Source organism: Anoplolepis gracilipes, unplaced genomic scaffold (assembly GCF_047496725.1).
Source record: "Anoplolepis gracilipes unplaced genomic scaffold, ASM4749672v1 Contig18, whole genome shotgun sequence".
In the NCBI taxonomy this organism is placed as follows: domain Eukaryota; kingdom Metazoa; phylum Arthropoda; class Insecta; order Hymenoptera; family Formicidae; genus Anoplolepis; species Anoplolepis gracilipes.
The window spans coordinates 2,132,602-2,155,358 of record NW_027328669.1 but is presented as its reverse complement, the minus strand read 5'-3'; the positions used below and the strand labels follow the sequence as shown (position 1 = coordinate 2,155,358).

At 40.3% G+C, this 22,757-nt stretch overlaps 2 pseudogenes; both read right to left on the bottom strand.

Annotated features, from left to right (window-relative positions):
* Nucleotides 1-984: 984 nt before the first annotated feature.
* On the bottom strand, nucleotides 985-1,760 carry LOC140675714 (cytochrome c oxidase subunit 3-like; annotated as a pseudogene).
* Nucleotides 1,761-4,345: 2,585 nt separating this feature from the next.
* Nucleotides 4,346-5,136, bottom strand: LOC140675713 (cytochrome c oxidase subunit 1-like; annotated as a pseudogene).
* Nucleotides 5,137-22,757: the final 17,621 nt, after the last annotated feature.

Here is a 22,757-nt window from a genome sequence, read left to right as displayed (position 1 = left end):
GATATTAAGATAATAAGATTTTATTTTTAAATAATTTATTTATAAATAAAGAAAAATTTATTATTTTTATAATGAAAATATAAGGTTTTTATTAATTAAACTATATAAATGAATAAAAAAGAAAAATTAACTAGAATTTTTTTATAGATTCAATATAATTATTAACAATAATTTACCTCTTTTTTGGTTTTAGTTAATAATTTTTAATTAGATATTTATTAAATTTATGAAATAAAATGAAACCTTTCATTGAATGTTGAGTTAGAAGCTCAAAAATATTATTATTTCAAAAAATAAATTTTATTCGATGTGGTTCTTTTAGATTAATTGAAATTAATCAAATTTTTAGGTCGAAATTAAATGTAAATATTTACTTTAAAAGAAAATTAAGATTTAAATATTAAGATATTTAATTTTTAATTGCAATTTAAATGTTATTTATGTTTAACTAAAATCCTGAATAAAATTTATCAAGAATAAAAAATAAATTTATAAATGTAAAAAAATTATAAATTTTAATTAGTTTTTCAGTCAATTGATTTTTCTAAATATTCAATGATTAGGCCAGAAATTAGAATGAAAATGAACAATAATGAGGAAAAAATAATAATTTTATTTATAAAATATATGTAAATTAATGGGATTAAGAGAGTAATTTCAATGTCAAAAATTAAAAAGATTAAACTAATTAAAAAAAATTGAATTCTAAATGGGAGACGAGAATTAGATAGAGGATCAAATCCACATTCAAATGGTGAGATTTTTTCTCGATTTGCTAATGATTTAGATGAGATAAGTAAATTAATTAATAAAATTAGAGTTGATAGAATAATAAAAAATGTAATTATATAAATAAAAGTTAAAATTATTTATATTAAAATTTTATTAATTTTTTTAATTGGAAATTAAATGTAATATGAATATACTATATAAATTTATAAAATAATAAATTAATTTAAATTAAGTAATATTTTAGTATCTTCATCAATAAATAGAAATATATAAAAATAATCAAACAACATCTACAAAATGTCAGTATCAGGCTGCTGCCTCAAAACCAAAATGGTGAGATTTTCTGAAATGAAGAAAATTTATGCGAAGCAAACAAATTGAAAGAAATAGCGTCCCAATAATTACATGAATTCCGTGAAAGCCTGTAGCTAGAAAAAAGGTTGACCCATAAATAGAGTCAGCAATTGAAAAAGGTGACTCGAAATATTCAATTATTTGAAGGGAGGTAAAATAAATCCCAAGTATAATTGTTAATAAGAGACTTTGATATCTTTCATTAAAGTTTTTATTTAAGATAGAATGATGCGTTCAAGTTACTGTTATCCCAGAGGATAAAAGAATAATAGTATTTATTAGAGGGATATCAAATGGATTGAATGGTTTAATGCCTAAGGGGGTCATAATTGACCAATTTCTATGGAAGGGGCTAAAGCAGAATGAAAATAAGCTCAGAAAAAGGAAATAAAAAAGAAAATTTCTGAAATAATAAATAAAATTATCCCTAAGCGAAGGCCAATATATACATTAATTGTATGAGATCCTTGAAATGTTGATTCTCGTGTTACATCTCGTCATCATTGATATATGCATAATAATGTGCAAGGAATAGAAATTATAATTAGATAATTTAATTTATGAAATCATATAATTATTGAAATTAAGTTATTAAATAATCTGAAAGAAATAATAATAGGCCAAGGTCTAATTGATACTAAATGAAATGAATGATTTTGATGTAATTTTGTCATAATGATAATACTATAAAATTTGATTATAATTATTTATTATTTATTTATTTGAAATAGTAAAAATTAATTAAATTTCTCTTCTATATAATGTAGAAAGAATGGAAAACACATAGGCCTGAATAATTGATACAGATAATTCAAGAATAAATAATAAAAGTTGAGAGGAGATTATAATTAAAAAAATTAAGAAATTATTAATAATTTGCCCAGAAAGATCCTAATAATGATAAAAGTAAATGTCCTGCAATTATATTTGCTGTCAGACGAATTGCCAACGTGAGAGGCCGGATAATCAGACTGATTGATTCAATAATGACTATAAATGGTATTAGAATGAAGGGAGTTCCTTGAGGGGTAAGATGAGAAAAGAAATCATTAGTGTAATTTAAAATTCTAAATAACATTATAGAAATTCACAGGGATAAAGATAAAGAAAGACAAAAACTTAAGTGACTAGAAGATGTAAAGATATAGGGGAATAAGCCTATGAAATTATTTACAATAATAAATAAAAATAAACTAATAAAAATAATTAAATTAGAATAGGAATAATTAATTAAAATTTTAAATTCTTTTATTAGAAAATTTAATAAAAAATTAAAAAATATATGTAAACGAGAGGGGATAAGTCAATATTGATATGAAAAAATAAGAAAAATAATTAAAGTTCTTAATCAATTTAGAGAAAAATTAATTCTAGTTGAGGGGTCAAAAATAGAAAATAAATTTATTATCATTTTCAAATTCATTTTTTAGGATTTGTTAAAATTATATTATTATAATAATTAATTTTTAAGTTGATAGGATAAAAATAAATAATGCTTAAAATCATAAAAAGTGAAAATATAGATAAAATTAACATTATTGCTCATATTATCGGTATTATGTGTGGTATAAAAGAATATTTTTGTGGGGGTGAAAATATTTTTAAATTGACAATTTAATGTTTTTTAATATTAAACTAATTCTTTACATTAAAAATAGGGTGTTAGATCTATTATAATTTGACTTAAAAAGTCAAAACTTACTTTCAGTCATTTAATGAATGTAAAAATTATATTTTATATTTATTAATTATTCAATTAAAATAAAAAAAATTAGTTAAAAAGTAAGAAGTCAGTCTTTGAAGTTAGGAAAGTTTGTTGATTCAATAACAATGAGTATAAATCTATGATTTATACCACAAATTTCAGAACATTGGCCAAAAAAAAGACCTGGTCGGTTTATAATTAACATTGATTGATTTAGTCGTCCGGGTGTAGAATCTATTTTAATTCCTAAAGATGGGACTGTTCAAGCGTGAATTACATCTATAGATGTAGTTAAAACACGAATGGGATAATTATATGGAAGAATACAACGATTATTTACGTCTAATAGACGAAATTCATTGGGGTTTAATTCATTAGTAGGAATTATAAATGAATCAAATTCAATATTTAAAAAATCTGAAAGTTCATACCTTCAATATCATTGATGTCCCATAGATTTCAGGGTAATTTTATTATTAAATATCTCATCAGTTAAATATAAAATTTTAATTGATGGGATGGCAATAAAAATTAAAATAAATATTGGAAAAATAGTTCAAATTAATTCAATAGTGTGGCCTTGAAGTATAAATCGGTCAGTAAATTTATTATTAATTATTGAAATTATAATAAAAAGAATTAATAAAGTAATGAAAATTAAAATTATTATAGTAAAATCATGAAAAAAAATTATTATATCATATGTAGGTGAATTAGAATTTTGAAGGGAAATTATTCAAGTATTTATTTTTAATAAAAGAATTTATCTTTATATATAGAGTTTAAATCTATTGCACTAATCTGCCATATTAAAATTTTTTAAAGTTGATAATTTTTAATTAAATTGAAGGAATTTCATTATATCTGTGATTAACAGGTGGTAATTTTCTTAGTCATTCTAATGAAGGATTAAGATAGAATATATTTAAGACAAGACGTTTAGATGATAGGGATTCTCAAATTAAATATATTAAAAAAATTAATCTGATGATAGAAATTAATGAACCAATTGAAGAAATAATATTTCATGAGAGGTAGGTGTCTGGATAATTTGAGTATCGTCGAGGTATGCCTCTCAGCCCTAAAAAATGTTGTGGGAAGAATGTTAAATTTACACCAACAAATATTGAGATAAATTGAATATTTAAAAAGTAATTATTTAAAGAATATCCTGTAATAAGAGGGAATCAATGAATAAATCTTGCAATAATGGCAAATACAGCTCCTATAGAAAGAACATAATGAAAGTAGGCAACAACATAATATGTATCATGAAGAATAATATCAATTGAGGAATTGGATAGTATAATTCCAGTTAATCCCCCCATTGTGAATAAAAAAATAAATCCTATAGCCCATCAAAGAGAGGAATTATAATTAATTTTTGTACCATGAAGTGTTGTAATTCAACTGAAGATTTTAATTCCTGTTGGAATTGCAATAATTATTGTTGCTGAAGTGAAATAGGCTCGGGTATCAACATCTAGCCCAATAGTAAATATATGATGAGCCCAAACAATAAAGCCTAAAAATCCAATTGCTATAAGAGCATAGATTATTCCTAAGGCACCAAAGGTTTCTTTTTTTCCTCTCTCATTTATGATAATATGGGAAATTAGCCCAAATCCTGGGAGAATAAGAATATAAACTTCGGGGTGACCAAAGAATCAAAATAAATGTTGATAAAGAATAGGATCACCCCCTCCTGACGGATCAAAAAATGAAGTATTTAAATTTCGGTCTGTTAAAAGTATTGTGATTGCTCCGGCTAAAATTGGGAGGGATAAAAGTAAGAGAATTGCTGTAATGAGAATTGATCAAACTAGAAGGGGTATTTTATCAATTGCGAGATTTTTATGATGTATATTTAAGATTGTAGAAATAAAATTAATAGCCCCTAGAATAGAAGATATTCCGGCAATATGAAGAGAAAAAATTGTTAAATCTACTGAAGGACCATTGTGAAATGTATTAGAGGCTAAAGGGGGATAAATTGTTCATCCAGTCCCAGTTCCATCATTAATAAAATTACTTAATAAAAGTAGAGAGAGTGAGGGGGGTAGAAGTCAAAAACTTATATTATTTATTCGAGGGTAGGCTATATCAGGTGAACCAAGTATTAGAGGGACAAGAAAATTTCCAAATCCCCCAATTATAAATGGCATAACTATAAAGAAAATTATAATAAATGCGTGTCTAGTAACTATTGAATTATAAATTTGATCATTATTAATTAGTGCATTAGATGATCCTAATTTTAAACGAATAATTATTCTTATAGAAGATCCGATTATCCCAGCCCAAATTGCAAATAAAAAATATAGAATGCCAATATCTTTGTGATTAGTTGAATAAAGTCACTTATTCATAGTATATTTTTATTGATAATAAAATTATTTACTAAGTTTAAGTGAGATAATAATAGATATCATGTCTGATTTAAGTAATAAATTGTAAATTTATTTAAGAAAATTTTAATTTTCTGATATTACATTAAATGTGTTATAAAAATAAAAATTTTTTATATATTTTATAGTTTAACTAATAAGAATATTAAATTGCAAATTTAAAGAAATTTTTAATAAAAAATTAAAATATTAGAATTTTTAAAATTTAAAAATTTTTAAAAATTTTATTGTGTAAACTTTGAAGGTTTAAAGTTTATAAATTTAACTTAAAATCTTAATATTTAAAATTTATTGATTAAGTGGGGTGAAAATTATATATCTAATTTTAAAAAATTGTATACAACTAAATTGAAATTATAATTAATGAAAAGATTAAGCTTAAAATCATGAAAAAAATAAATAATCTATATGAGTAAGAAAATTTATATATGTATATTGGTTTATTAAAAAGCTTAATTTTAATTGAATAAAAATATATTATTAGATTTATTAAATTAATATAAACATAAATTAAAATGAAAGAATTTAAAATCATTAAAATAAAAATAAAGTAAAAATTTGAATTTAATAAAAAAATATAGACTATAGTTCATTTAAAAATAAAAAACGTTAGTGGGGGAATTCTGGCTAAATTAAAAATTAATAACAAACAAATTAAATTAAAATTAATTGAAGGAAAGTTATTACTTAAAGAAAATCTAAATGAAATTTTAAAATATATAAAAATTATAATAATAATTAATGGGATAAGTGTATAGAATATTAAATATGAAAATCAGATTAGGGTTTTAAAATAAATTAAAATTAATATTCATCCGGTTAATTGAAAAAAACATTTGGTTAATTGAAGAAAATCTTAATAAAATTTTAAAATTTATTGAATTAATTATTTTAAAGGCGGAGATAAATGCAGATGTTAAAATTATAAAATATAGTAAAAAAATTGGAGGGTTAATAAGTGAAATTATGTATAAAGGAATAATTTTTTGAATTGTTAAAAAAATAAATAATGAATATCAATCTAAAAAAATAGCAACAGAAGGGATTCATGAATGAAATGGGGGGATCCCTAATTTAATTATAATAGAGATAAAAAAATTGATTATAATAAAATTTATTTGTATATATATAAAATTATTAATAATTAAAGTTAACATTATTATTAAGGAAGCTAAAGCTTGAATGAGATAATATAAAAAAATAATTTTTTTATTTTTTAATTTAATTGATAAAAAACAAATGAATAAAAAATTATTAATTTCCATAATAAATCAAATTATTAATAAATCGTATAAAAATAAAGAAATAAAAGAAAAATAAATTAAATAAGACAATAAAAAAAATTTTATGAATAAATTATGATGCATATAAATAAAATTAATTTTTTAGTTGTATTAAACTTTGAATAAATATTGAATATTAATATTATATTTTAATGTATTATGAAGCATAAAAATTTTTGAAATTTTTTGAGATAGTTTAAATCTATTAAATATAAAAAAATTAATTTAAATGAAAACATATATAAATTATGTATGATTTATTCTATCAAAATAATCCTTTTATCAGGCATATTATTAAATAAATTTTTAGTTATTAATAAAATTTAAATAGCAAAAATAATTAATTAAATAAGAGAAAGATAAAATTTCTATATTTAGGGTATGAACCTAAAAGCTTAGAGAATTAGCTTTCTTACTTTAATTAAATAAATATAAATTAGTATAATATTTTTGAAAATTGACTATTAATCATTAGTTAAAATTAAATATGATAAGTAAATTTAATTTAAAAAAAGGTTATAAGTAAATTTAAATAAATAATTTAAATTAAATTTGTATTAGTGAAAATAATAAAAAAATTTATTAAAATTAAAGTAGTTATAAAGATTAATTAATAAATTAAATAATAAAATATTATAAATAAAATTATTATAAAAATTGATTTTTTTAAAATAATTAGGTATTATAGAATTAAAAAAGAATAATTAGTTAAAATAAAATTCAGAGGGAGAGAGTAATTTTATTTAAATTTAATAATTGACTATTTTAATTATATGTATTTATAAAAAAAAAATATATTATTAAAATTAAAATTAAAAACTTATCTATAAATAAAATAATTAATAATAATTAAAAATCTTATTTATATAAATTTAAGGAGAGTATTTTATAGAAAGTAAAAAAAATTAAAAATTTAAGTTTTTATTTATATATACATTAATATTATTTAATAATTATTATTTAATGTTAATAAAATATTTTAATTATTTTTATAAATATATAATTAATTATATATATTTAAAATATTTAATTAACATTAATTATTTAATATTAATTAATTAAAACTTATTAATCATTATTTTAATTTAAAATATTAAAAACCTAAAATATAGAAAAAAAAAATTATTTATTAATAAAATATTTTAATATATTTAAATAATTATTAATAATTAATAATAATGATAATAATATAAAAAAGGAGGGAATATTATTTAATTTTTTTTTTTATGTATATTATAAATTAAATTTTATATTCATATTAAATTTAAATTTAAATTAATTTTATAATTTGTTTTTAATAATTAATAAATATAATTAAAAATTAATTTTTTTTTTAAATTTATTTTATAATTTAAAGTATAAATAAAATTTTAAAAAATTATATAAAATTTAAATAATTTAATAATATATAAATTAGTATTTATAATAATTAATTAAATAAAAATTTATAATAGAAAATTATAATTTATTATTAATAAATAAAGTGCCAGCAATTGCGGTTTATACTTTAAATAAAAATAAATTTAAATAATTATATATAAATATAAAATATATAAATAAATAAATATATTTAACTAATTTATTTTTTTATGGTGAAATATGAATAGATATTAAAAATTAAATAATTTTATTTAAATTAATAATAAAATTAAAAAAATTTATATAATAAATTAGGATTAGATACCCTATTATTTAAATGAAAATAAAATATAATTAAATATTAAATGTTAATCATTAAAAATAAAAAATTTGGCGGTATTTTATGATTTAGAGGAACTTGTTGATTAATTTGATAATCCACGAATAGAATTACTTAATTTAATTTTTATATATTGTTGTTGAAAAATTATATTAAAAGATTAATAATTTAAAAATTAATTATAATTATAATTCAAATCAAAATGTAGAATAGTTAAGATTTAAATAAGTTACATTTAATTTAATTAATTGAAATAAATTTTTAAAGTTTTATAAATATTGAATTTAATTGTAAAGTTAAAAAAATATTTAAATTGAATTTTAATTAAAATATGTACAAATTGCCCGTCATTTTCATTAATAAAAATTTATGGAAAAAGTCGTAACAAAGTAAATATATTGGAAAATGTATTTAGAATAAAAAAAAATTTTAGTTTAAATAAAAATTTTTCATTTACATTGAAAAGATTAATTAAAAATTATTAAAATTTTATTATAATTAATAAATTAATTATTAATAATAAATAAATATAAGAAAAAATATTATAAATTATTAAATAAAATTATATTAAAAAAAAAAAAGTTTTAGTAAAAAATTTTAAAATAATTATTTTAATTTTAATGATAATGTAATGTAAATGAAAATAAAAAAATTTTTTAAAGTAATTTTAGTTGAATGTACCTTTTGTATCAGGGTTTATTAAAAAAAATTATTGATAAATAAATTTCTCGAAAGAAAAAGAGTTAAATAAATAAATAAAATTTAATATGAAAAAATTATTTTTAATATTTATTTAGAGAAGATATTTTAATCAATTTTTTTGATATTTAATTTTTTTTTATATAAATTTAATTTAGATATAAATTTAAATATGTAAATTTTTATTAAAGTTTAAAATAATTTTTATTTACAATAAATATATTGATTTATATTAAAAATTTATGGGATAATCTATAAATTAATTTTAAAATTTTAAAAATTTATTAATATTATTTATAAAAATTTTATAAAAATGGTTTTAAAATTTAAAATTTTTTGAAAAAATTTAATAATTTATTTATTTTAGCATAGTTTAATTATAATTTTAAAATTAAAATAAATTTAATAAATTAAAAAAATATTTTTATTAATTTAAATTAAAAATTAATAATGATAAAATTAGTATTATTTATAAAATTTATTTTTAAAAATTTGATAATAATTAATAATTTATATTTAATTAAAGAATTAGGCAAAATAAATTTATTTAATATATTTAAATAAAATTAAGTCCACCTGTTTAATAAAAACATGGTTTTTAGAAAATAATTAAAGATTTGTTCTGCTCAATGATGTGTATTAAATAGCCGCAGTAATTTGACTGTGCTAAGGTAGCATAATCATTTGTCTTTTAATTGGAGGCTGGAATGAAGGAATGGATGAGATTTAAGCTTTTTAAATTAAATAATAAAAATTTAAATTTTGAATAAAAATGTTCAAATAATATTATGGGACGATAAGACCCTATAGAATTTAATATAATTTTTATTAAAATACATTAGTTTTTAAATTTAGTATAAAATTATATTTAGTTGGGAGGATTAAAAAATTTTATAAACTTTTTTAATTTTATTTAATAGATAATCATATATTTATGAAAATATGAATAAGTTTTAAAAAAAATTATTGAAAAATTAATTACCTTAGGGATAACAGCGTAATATTTTTTTTAAGATCATATTATAAAAAATGATTGAGACCTCGATGTTGAATTAAAATAAAAATTAGATGGAAAAATTTAATTATTTAGTCTGTTCGACTATTAAAATTTTACATGATTTGAGTTTAGATCGGCGTAAGCCAGATCGGATTTTATCTATAATTAAAGTGTAAATAAATTTGTACGAAAGGACTTTTTATTTGAAATTTTTTTTAAATTAAAGAATAATATTAATTTTATAAAAATTGTAGATTACTTTGGCAGAATAGTGTAATAAATTTAGAATTTATAAATATATAAAAATAATTTATATAAGTAATAATTAAAAATATTTATTATTATTTAGTTTTAAATTTATTAAATTTATTAATTTTATTATTAATTTTATTGTTAGGGATTGCTTTTTTAACTTTATTAGAGCGGAAATTTTTAGGATATGTACAAATACGTAAAGGTCCTAATAAGGTCGGGTTAGTTGGTATTTTGCAACCTTTCAGCGATGCTATTAAATTATTAAATAAAGAATTATTTTATGTTTATAAATCTAATTATCGATTATTTTATTTGACTCCTTTAATGAGATTTGTAACTATATTATCTATATGATTATTATATCCGTTTGCTACTAATTTTTATTATTTAAATTATTCTATTTTATTAATAATTATTTTTTTATCTATTGGCGGGTATTCCCCGAAATACCCGTGGGCTCAGAGAGGAAGGTTATGCCTTCGTACCCAGGGCCATCGACATCCGGTGGCAAACCTACCATCACGGCCATTCAGGATGGTACGGCAGCGAGGGAGGCGTTGGAAAGGAAATACCTCCAATTTCCAATGGCCAAAAAAACGAGCAAATGCCTTCACAACGCGAGGCATATATGCCACAGCTGCCGAGCGAGCGGGAAAAGGAGGAAACATACCCGATACAGGTATAACTCCTGCTCCTAGTGACGAGGACTTGGCGTTCCCAGCGGGATCACGCGCCAGTAGCGTGGCGGGTGATCCTGACGAGTACGAAGCAGCATCGCACGCTAGGTCGTACTATGCTGGCTCGGAGGACGAGCAGTCGGACGTCAGCTCCGTCAAGAGAGGCAGAGAAAGGCCCATCATCACGGGTGAAGGGACAAGGGAGAAAAGGGAGGCAAGGGCCAGAGCGAGGAAAGAGGCCAGAGAGAGAGTGGATACGGATTGGGCCCTGGGTGCCTCAATGCCCGATGGACAGGCCTGGGAGAGATGCCGGGACAACCAGAGGGTGGCGAGGGAGATGTTCCTCCACTCTCCGACACCGGCTGTGGTGTCGGATACCATAGCAAACTGCGTGACCATTTTCAAGAGTCTGCAGGTCTCCAAGAACATCAAGGGCCCACTAGAAGGGGAGATGAAGAAGACTGTGGCGTCCATCATGGCTGCCACAGCAGTCCTTCACGACAGAACTGTATCGTCCTCGCCGAGCAACGCTTAAGCGGAGGAACTTCGGCACCAATTGGAGCTCCTCAAAGCCGAGAAAGAAAAGGAGACGAGCGAGCTCAAAAAGCAGATGGCGGAACTCGCCGATCAGGTAAAAGTGCTGACGAACCAGCTCAGTACTCGCCTGATCGAAGAGGGAAGCATCACAAAAAGTGAAAAGGAGAAGGGGGGCAGGAACCTGAGAGGACGGAACCGCATTGAATCTGACAGGGATTCAGATTCCGACAGCGGGGAGTGGCATTCTCTCAGGCTGAGGACGCCCCAAAATGTCTCCCCAAAGAAGACCGCCTTGAGGAGGGGCGGACTATCTCCGGCATGCGTGTCCCCGGGCCTGGCTGGTGACCCCTGCATGAAGGTAGAACCGCAGGCCGCGAGCGTAACGGAGGCACAGGGGCCTCTCTTGAGTGGATCCCCTTGACCCCTCCCACCGGTAACTCGCCCTACAGTCCAGGGCGACTTTGCAATCCTGTACGAAGCCCTCAATCAGCACCTACAAATAGGCGTTGACTTGAGGGAGAGGATGCTGCGATTCTTCGAAGCAACGAACGGACAGGGGGAGGCGGTCCAATCTGCTCCCCTGAACGCACATACTTAGCCGCCAATGGGGAAGGAGGCCGAGGCTGAGATCCCCTCGCCAACTCAGCCCAAGACGCAGGGAATGGTTCCTAAAAGCAGCCAAAAGGAAAAAGCGGTCAAGAAGGAAAAGAAAAAAGGAGAAAGCCAGGTTTGTGCTCACACCAAAATCTCTCCCCCCCTTCCCTGCCGGTACCCGCTGCCGATGAGAGAATACCTGGAAAGAAATCTCGCCAGGATGCGGAACCCTCTGGGGCTCCACCCTCTGGCGGAGGACCATTAGGTCCGGGGCCCTTCGACTAGAAGTTGACAGACCCCGGGACATATGACCCCTCTCCGACCACGGAAACTCCGTGGAGCGTGGTGGTCGTAAGGGAAAGAAGAAAGTAGGACAGACTCCCCTCTCCTCCAGAACTGTACCCGTTGCTGCGGCCCAGTCACCGCCCAGTGAACAGGGTAAGCAGAAGCGGGGGCAGGTAACGGGGGGAGAGAAACCCGGTAAAAGAAAAGTTCCTCGGCGGTCATGATAAATTGCCCAGAAGGGAAATATGGCGAGAACATGGCCGCCATCAAAAAGGAGGTAAAACTTGACCAACTGGGAATCAAGGAAGGAAGCCTCAAGATAAGGAAAGGTCTCACCGGTGCCTTAATCCTTGAGATTTCCGGTGAGGACAAGGCACGCAAGGCGAGACAACTCGCCGAACGTGTTAGAGAGGTGACTGGGGACAACGAAGGGGTGCGAGTCACGTGCCCCCAAAAAATGGCCGACCTCCGCATTTGGGGGCTGGAAGACTCCATTACCCGGGCGGAGATTGTTGCCGCAATCTCCGGGGAGGGTAAGTGCGGGTTCTCGGACGTCAAAGTGGGAGCGTTCGTGAAGGCCCCCCGCACCGGCCTCAATACGGTGTTGGTGCAGTGACCAATAGACGCGGCCAACAAATTGACACAGATGGGAAAGGTACCGATATCGTGGTACAAATTACCCATCAAGCTGTTGCCGCGGCTCCCCCTTCGATGCTTTAAGTGCATGGAGGAGGGGCATGTGCAGCAACAGTGCGGCAGCGACCAATCCTGTGCCAACATGTGTTTCCGCTGCGGCAAGGAGGGCCACAAGGCCAATTCCTGCTCCGAGCAGAAAGTGCACTGCGCACTCTGTGCTGACTTCGGGGCACCCGCGGGGCACAGGATGGGGGGCATGAATTGTCGCCCCCCGAAAAAACTCAACAGGAAGAAGACCAAATCGATTCCTCCCTCCAAAAAACCCACCCCGTCGGTAGGAGGGGAGAAAGGGGGAATCGAAAACAAGAGCCCAATTCCGTCCCTGATGGAGGTCGTTGTGGGAGAAATTTCACAAGCGAACCAAACGGCTTCAGACGAGTCTGCGCCCGCGCCGATGGACACATCGGAGTGTCGCAAGCGGCGCGCGGACTCGGTCAAAGAAAGAAACAAGGAGGGTGCGGGGGGGTAAAGAGCTCTGCTCCGACTCCCCCAAGCCCCAAAGGAAGCCACGCTTAGACCCTAAGCGTGGTAACGTGCAAGGAGACACCCTTACCCCGGGCGAAATTGAGCCCGTGGGTAATGCGCCATCGAACGCGGATGGAGCCCCCCTTCCACGGCCACGTGGTGCGGGGTCTGAATCGACGGAGGCCCTCTCTACCGACATCAATGAGGGCCTGTAAATTCATACAGGCAAACATTAACCACGCTCGGCGGGCGCAGGACTTACTCCTGCAGACTATCGCCGAGCGTGGTATAGGACTGGCGATCGTGTCGGAGCCGTACCGACCCCCATCAAACCATCCTAATTGGAGGGTGGACGGCTCTGGCACGGTCCCAATCATACGAGGATCGAACAGCCACAACCCCCCCTGTTCCTTACTCAAGTCAGGAAGGGGGTATGTGGCGGTGAAATGGGGATCCATCGCGGTGGTGTTACGCACCGCCTAGTTGGGGCCTTTCCCAATTTGAGCTGTATCTGGGGGAGTTGGAGCACTGCATACGCAGCATACTCCCCCAGGAGGTGGTGGTGGCCGGTGACTTTAACGCCAGAGCGCAAGCCTGGGGAGACCGGCTCACCACCCCCAAGGGAGAGGTCCTACTGGACTGGATGGGGGCTCTCGGGCTATGCCTACTAAACACCGGCAACGAGCCCACATGCGACCGGCTGCTGCGGGGGGCGTCCATAGTGGATCTCACTAAGATAACCCCCTCCGCGGCACGCCTAAATTGGTCATGGGGGGTGATCGACCAAGAGACTCTAACGGACCACCGATATATAGAGTTTGGTTGCACCATCGTCCAGCCCGGGAGCCCGACCGGCGGTGCGCCACCGCCGCGATGGAACCTGAAAAAATTAGACCCGGATAGGTTGACGGCGGCCGTCCAGGCCATCCTCTGGCAATACCATCCGTCAGAGGAGGGAGTGGGGAGCCTGGTGGAAGATGCCTGGTAGACTCGATCACCCAGGCGTGCGATTTCTCCATGCCCAAGAGCAGGCCCCATTCGCGCCGGGCTGCGTACTGGTGGACGGAGGAGATCGCGTCTCTTCGCCGCTCCTCCGTCGCGGCCAGGAGACTCCTCAAACGCGCCCAGCGCCGTGGTGACGAGGCCTGGAAAGCCGAGGCACTCAGCGACTACCGGTCCGCTCGAGTGGCGCTGAGTGTCGCCATTCGCTCCTCCAGGACGAGATCGTGGGACGAACTGATCGCGTCCCTTGACGCCGACCCGTGGGGGCGCCCATAAAAAATAGTGACGAATAAACTACGTCACTGGGCGCCCCCCGTGACGGAAACCCTCCCCTCGGGATCCCTGGACCGAATAGTCGGGACTTTGTTCCCGACCAAACCCGATCCTCGAGGTCTCGATTGGGGCAGCGCAAACACCGGCGCTGCCGAGGCCTGGTCCAGGGATCTCGAAATCACCGAGGAGGAGTTGAGGGATGCCGTCCGGGGGGTCAAGAACAACAAGGCCCCTGGCCCGGACGGCATCCCAGAGCGCGTTTAAAAGCTCGTCCTGGAGGAGCCAAACCTATCCGGGTGGCTGCGAGGCATCTTTAATAGATGCCTCGCGGAGGAGGAATTCCCCTTAACGTGGGGAAGGGCCAAGCTGGTTCTTCTCCACAAGGGCGGTAAGAAGGAGGGTGACCCGTCATCGTACCGGCCGATTTGCCTGCTGGACGAGGTCGGCAAAATATACGAGAGGATTCTCGTTCGCCGACTCGTCCAGCATCTGGCGCGCGATGAGGTCCCTTCCCTTCACGAGGAACAATACGGCTTCCGTGAGGGCAGGTCCACGGTGGACGCAGTACTGCGCGTCAGGGCCCTCACGGAGTCAGCGGTGGAACGCGGGAGGGTGGCGTTGGCCGTCGCTTTGGACGTGTCCAACGCCTTCAACACCCTCCCGTGGAAGACAATCGGGGACGCGCTTAACACCCACCGCGTCCCCGACTACCTCGTGAAAGGAATTCGAGCCTACTTCGGTCACCGTAGGCTCGAATACAGGGACCAAGAAAGCCAGGGTCACACCCGTCGCGTGTACTGCGAGGTCCCACAGGGCTCGGTGTTGGGCCCGCTGCTGTGGAACCTCAAATACCTCGGGGTCCTCCATACCGCCCTCCCCCTCGACTGCCGGGTCATCGGGTATGCCGACGATACCCTGCTGGTAGCCGAGGGGGACAACTGGGGGGAAGCCCTAAACAGGGCTAACGAAGGGGTGGCAGGCCTCGTGAGGGCCATAAGCCGGACTGGCCTGAGGGTGGCTTCCAGCAAGACCGAGGCGGTCTACTTCTACAACCGCCGGGCCGCTGGGGAGCATCCCCCCACTTCCCGACTAGATGTGGACGGTACTGTTGTCCCAGTGGGGTCCCAGATTAAATACCTGGGGCTCCACATCGACGGCCGATGGAGCTTCGCGGGTCACTTTGACCGCCTGGTCCCAAGAGCGGAGAAGGCGGCGGCAGCGATTAGCCGTTTGCTGCCGAATCTTGGTGGGCCGGACGGTCGGGTGCGCCGCGTCTACGCGCACACCGTCTTTAGCATACTAATGTATGCAGCACCGGTGTGGGCGGGCGAGGCGATGGCCACCAGACGCATACAGGACACGATGCGTCGCGTCCAGCGCAGGTTGGCCATTCGTCTCGTCCGAGGCTATAGGACGGTGTCGCACGCGGCGGCCACCATCCCTGGCCGGACTACCTCCCCTGCATATGGTCGCGGATTCATACAGACGTTTGTATGACCGGAAATCCGCGGCACGCAGGGGAGGAGTAGCCAAGATCCCGGCCAGGATACTGGGCACCTGGAAGCTCCAGGAGAAAAAGTCCCTCGAGCAGCGATGGATCGCGTCGCTGCACGAGCGTCCCCCAACATCCGGAGAGAAAACTATGTCGGCCGTCCTGCCCTGTCTGGCGGAATGGCTGGACAGGGCGTGGGGCAACAGCACCTTTAGGATGACACAGGTGCTCTCCGCACATGGGTGTTTCGGAGAGTACCTGTACCGCATCGGACGGGAGGCAAGCGAGGCCTGCCACCATTGCGGCCACGAGAAGGACACCGCGCAACACACCCTCCAAGCATGCCCAGCCTGGAGGGACGAGCGCGACGTTCTAACCCGGACTATCGGGGACGACTTGGCGCTGCCGAGCGTCGTCGTCAAGATGCTCGGCAGCGAGGACAACTGGAGAGCCGTGGCCGCCTTTTGCGAGGCGGTCATGGCCCAGAAAGTAAGCGCCGAGAGGGAGCGTAGACCGGGACGGGCGAGGGGAAGGGCTCCTGGCAGGAGACCCCAACCTCCCCCATCACCCGGGCCCCTCTTGCGTCCGGTGATTATATATGAAGTGGGAGGTGAGGGAGCCAGCCAAAAGGCTATGGCTTTTGCCTCCAAACTTAGGAAGGCGTTGGAGGGGGCGGAGGGAGTTAGGGTATCCCTCCCTACCAAGACTGCGGAGCTCCTGTTTCGGGACCTGGACGATGCAGTCCAGGCCATGGAGGTAAAGGACGCAATCGCGGAAGTCGGTGGATGTGCCCACGGGGACATCAAAGTAGGGACAATACGAAGAGCCCCCAACGGGATGGGCTCGGCGTGGGCCAAATGCCCTGCAGCTGCCGCCAATCTGGTGGCGAAAGCCGGCAGAATAAGGGTTGGGTGAGCCCACGCCAGGATTGAATTGCTGGAGAAGAGGCCCCTCCAGTGCTTTAAATGCCTGGGTAAGGGACACGTAAAGTCGAAATGTACGGCAACCGTGGAACAAAAATTCGGTTGCTTACAGTGCGGGGAGGAGGGACACCGAGCGGCGGACTGTAGGGCGGCGCCCAAATGTCCCATATGCGCGGATAAAGGGAAGCCGGCAAAACATAGGGCGGGGAGTGCGTTTTGCCCCATTGCGCAGGGTGGTCGAATGACTGGGCGAACTACCGGGGCCCTTAGTGGGGAAACACGCAGGCCTGTAGAGGAGAGCACTGGCCGGAAACCCTCCTCTATAGAGGGAAAAGGATCCTCTACAGGGGAAAAAGGACCCGACGCGGCGAAGAAGGCAGTGGATGGGGGAACTCCCACACCCCGCGGCGCGTCACACCTAGGTCGCAACCGAAGAGAAAGAGAGAGAGGGAAGTAGAGAAAAAAACTAAAGACCTCAACAATTCCTGCTCCTCACCCCCCAACAAGCAGCTGAAGGAAGGGAGAGAGGAAATGGAGGGAAATGAGGAAACGGAGGATGTCCCCACCATCATAGAAGGGGAGAATACTCTGAAAGGAGTACCCGCCGGAACATCGACAGCTGGGATGGTGGGCGAGACCGAGGTGAAGAAGGGAAACACAGGGGAGGACGAGGATACAAATCTCCTCACTTTAGATTACCCCCCTGAAGGAGAGGGTACAAGATGGGAAAGGGGTCCCCAAAGCCCCTCTTCTTTAAAGGGATCGGAGGCAGGCCCGAGTCAAAATTTAAATAATAAATAAATGGCGGCTCGGGTCCTGCAGGCAAACCTCAACCACGCCCGTCAGGCGCAAGACTTGTTTGTGCACACTCTGGCGGAGCGTGGTTGTGGTTTGGGCATTGCTGCGGAGCCGTACCGGATCCCCGAGCACCCTTCGTGGGTGGGGGACGAGTTGGGTTCCGTAGCGATTACATGGAGGGCGGATGCTCCGGCTTCACTTCCCGCCAACTGGTGGGCAAGGGCAAAGGGTGGGTGGCGGTCAGGTGGGGACCCGTTTTGGTCGTCGGGGTCTACCTGCCGCTTAGTCTGGACCTCTCAGGATTTGCTGAGAGGTTGGACTCCCTTTCCGCTATCATCAGCGGGATTGGAGTGGGGCGGGTGGTAGTCTCGGGGGACTTTAACGCAAAATCGATGACGTGGGGTTCCCCGAGGACGGACCGCCGAAGTGTCGCGGTCGAGGAGTGGGCCGCGACACTGGATTTAAGGCTGCTGAACGAGGGAGGGATAAGCACCTGCGTACGGGAAAGGGGAAAGTCGGTGGTGGACCTTACCTGGGCCTCTCCAGCGACCCTCAACAAGGTGCTAGGTGGAGGGTGGCCACGGAGGTCGAGACCTTGTCAGATCATAGGTACATAGTCTACGGCCTCGTGGTCACACCCGAGCAGGTGCTCCAGCGTCGACGGCTGAGAGAGACGACCTCTATTAGGCGCTGGAGCACAAAGAAAATGAACGAGGACGCCTTTATGGCCTCGATTCTTTCGGCCACGTGGCTGGGGAGAGGAGAATCGGGAGAGGCCGATAGGGACATAGAGCAGGAAGTCGAGTGGATCCGGGGCGCCATGTCTGATGCATGTGACGCATCAATGCCCCGGATAAAGGCTGGTCCGCAAGGCCGTAGAGCGGCGTACTGGTGGACCGGGGAGATCGCGGAATTGCGGCGGTCATCGGTCCATCAAAGGAGGAAATACGCCCGGGCCAAGAAGAAGGATAGGCCGGTAGAGGAAGTTAGAGGCCTCTACCAGGCGTACAGAGTGGCCAGGGACGCCCTACGCCTGGAAATAAAAAAAGCGAAAGCTAGGGCGTGGGACGAGCTCCTCTCGCACTTGGAAGAGAACCCTTGGGGACGGCCATACCAAATGGTGCTCGGGAAGCTTCGCAATAGAGGGCCACCGGCTACGGAGACCCTTTCCCCGGAAGCCCTGGACCGGGTGGTCGGAGGGCTCTTTTCCCCGTCTGAGGAGGAGGATACCCTCTCTTCCATCTTTGCGGGGGGAGGACCCGAATGGTCAGAGGAGCTGGCGGTTTCAGGGGAAGAAATGGAGAGGTGCAGGCGAAGACTCCGCGGCACCAAGGTTCCCGGACCCGATGGACTCCCTAGGAAGGCGTGGGCTGGAGCCTTTGAGGTGATGGGTGGGCATCTTGCACACCTATACACGAAGTGTTTCAGATTGGGAGTCTTCGAGAGGTGGAAGAGGGCCAATTTGGTCCTCTTGCACAAGAAAGGCAAGGATATGGAGACCCCCTCGTCGTTCAGGCCCATATGTTTGCTCGACGAGGCTGGCAAAATCCTGGAGAGAATAGTCGCCAATCGCCTCGTCGAGCACCTGGAAAGCATCTGGCCGAACTTGGATGACCGGCAGTACGGCTTCCGCGGTGGAAAATCAACCGTGGACGCAGTACTGAGGGTGCACGCCTTTGCGGAGGCCGCGGTGCGGGAGGGCAGTGTGGCGATTGGCGTGTCTCTTGACATCTCGAACGCCTTTAACACCCTGCCCTGGAGATGTATCCAAAGAGCCATGGCCCGCTTCGGCGTGCCGGGATATCTCCGCCGGATCATCTAATCGTACCTCAGCGACCGCTCCTTGCATTACACCAACAGGGACGCGGTAGAGGTTACGAGACGAGTGGGATGTGGAGTCCCACAGGGGTCGGTCCTCGGGCCACTCCTGTGGAACCTGGCTTTCGACGAGGTGGTAAGGACGGCCATCCCCCCAGGCTGCACGGTCGTCTGCTACGCGGACGATACGATCGTGTTAGCCGAGGGGGAAAACGGAAGGGAGGCCTCGGCCCTGGTCACGGTAGCGACGGCGTGTATTACGCGGGCTAACAGGGAGTTGGGCCTGAGGGTGACGCCCCAGAAGACGGAGGCAATCATCTTCCGGCCAGGTGCTAGAGGTGTGCCGCCGAGCCTTCGGGTCATAGTAGAGGGGGTGGAGACGAAGGTGGGGAATACCCTTAAACATCTGCGGTTATTGCTGGACGGTGGGTGGCGCTTTGCCGCGCACTTTGCCCAGTTAGTTCCCCGCCTGGAGAAAGCAGCTGCCGCGCTGGGCCGTCTACTCCCGAACCTGGGAGGCCCTGACGGTCGAGTCAGGCGGCTGTATGGATGGACGGTTCACGCTATGATGCTGTACGGGGCACCGGTATGGGCCGAGGATATCAGCGGCAACCGGAGGACCCTGGGCATTTTGCACGGGGTCCAAAGGAAAATGGCATTACGGGTGGTACGTACCTACCGTACAGTGTCGTTCGAAGCGGCGACTGCTTTGGCGGGGATTCCTCCCGTGGAGCTCCTCGCGAAAATGTACACCGATGTGTACCGACGCATGCGAGGGCTCCGGGAGGCGGGGCGGAACATCGTCCCCCGGGCGAGGATTGCGGTAAGGCGGCAGCACCATAGGAAGATGCTGGAACGGTGGAAGCAGCAGCTGCTCTCTCCGTCTGGCAGAGCTGCGGGGCGTAGGGTGCCTGAGGCCATAGGGCCTCACTTAGAGGCCTGGGTGGAAAAAAGGAAGGGGGGAATGACTTTCCGTATGACCCAGGTGTTTACGGGGCACAGCTGCTTCGGCGAATATCTGGACCGTATTGGGAAGGAGACTACGGGCAAGACCGATCCCCTGGACGGCGCAGCACACTTTGGAGATGTGCCCTGCGTGGGTGGAAAGCCGGGCGGAATTGTCCACGGCCGTGGGAGAGGATCTCTCCCTCGTAGCCATAGTAAAGGCTATGGTAGAAGGGGAGGACAAATGGAAGGCGGTGGCCTCCTTCTGTGGAGTAGTCATCAGCACAAAAGAGGAGGCGGAGCGAGAAAGAGAGAGAGAAGGACGAGAGAGACGCCGGGGGAGGGAAGGTGAGACCCCTCCTCCCTCTCCCGGGAATCTGGGCGAGAACCCCCAAAATCAGACCCCCACCCTTAGAAGCCAACCACCACTAGTAAGTGGGCGGTCGGACCAGGGGGCCGGGGCAGGCAGTGGGGTGGACAAGGAAGTAGGACGATGATGACGATAAAGGGGGGGACACGATTATCCCCCCCCATTACGTCTCTGGTGTGGGAGAGACGCAGAGTCGGAGGTGGGTAGGAAACTGACATTCCACCTCCATCTACTGCAATCTGGGAAGGAGAAGACCCCGGCTGGTATCCCGGGGTCGTAATAGGGAAGGGACGCTCCTGCGAGTGCTCGTTGGACCCAGGTCCAAGCGTGTGTATACGAGACGGGCAGGAGGAGAAATAGTGCCGATGGCGAGGCCCTCCTTTCTGCATAAACCGTCTGGGAAGGATACCCGGGGGGGTTTTAGTGGATATTCCGGTGCTTCCTCTATAGCGCCGGCGAGTCCCACATACCCTGGCCAACCAATACCAAACCGGGGATGCGTAAAGGCATTTCCCCCTCGTAACAAAAAAAAAAAAAAAAAAAGGTTAGGTTAGGTTAGGTTTGGTTGTGGGGTCCCAGATTAAATACCTGGGGCTCCACATCGACGGCCGATGGAGCTTCGCGGGTCACTTTGACCGCCTGGTCCCAAGAGCGGAGAAGGCGGCGGCAGCAATTAGCCGCTTGCTGCCGAATCTTGGTGGGCCAGACGGTCGGGTGCGCCGCGTCTACGCGCACACCGTCTTTAGCATACTAATGTATGCAGCACTGGTGTGGGCGGGCGAGGCGATGGCCACCAGACGCATACAGGACGCGATGCGTCGCGTCCAGCGCAGGTTGGCCATTCGTCTTGTCCGAGGCTACAGGACGGTGTCGCACGCGGCGGCCACCATCCTGGCCGGACTCTCCTCCCTGCATATGGTCGCGGATTCATACAGACGTCTGTATGACCGGAAATCCGCGGCACGCAGGGGAGGAGTCGCCAAGATCCCGGCCAGGATACTGGGCACTTGGAAGCTCCAGGAGAAAAAGTTCCTTGAGCAGCGATGAATCGCGTCGCTGCACGAGCGCCCCCCAACATCCGGGGAGAGGAATATATCGGCCGTCCTGCCCTGTCTGGAGGAGTGGCTGGACAGGGCGTGGGGCAACAGTACGTTTAGGATGACACAGGTGCTCTCCGGACATGGGTGTTTCGGAGAGTACCTGCACCGCATCGGACGGGAGGCAAGCGAGGCCTGCCATCATTGCGGCCACGAGAAGGACACCGCGTAACACACCCTTCAGGCATGCCCAGTCTGGAGGGACGAGTGCGATGTCCTAACCCGGACTATCGGGGACGACTTGGCGCTGCCGAGCGTTGTCGTCAAAATGCTCGGCAGCGAGGACAACTGGAGAGCCGTGGCCGCCTTTTGCGAGGCGGTCATGGCCCAGAAAGAAAGCGCCGAGAGGGAGCGTAGACCGGGACGGGTTCCTGGGGAAGGGCTCCTGGCAGGAGACCCCAATTTCCCCCACCACCCGGGCCCCTCTTGCGTCCGGTGACGGTCCGGCTGGTGCGACTTCCGCCGCACCCGCCGCCGTCATCGTCGCCACCGGCGACGGCGCACCCATCGACACTCATGGGAGCGCCGCCAAGATGACAGTAAGTGGGAAGAGGGAGCAGACTGGTTCTGCTCGACCTTTCCCCCCTTACTTTCCCCTCTTTTTTGCCCACCCTATTTAACCCCTCTCAGATGAAAGGAGGGTCGAGATTCTA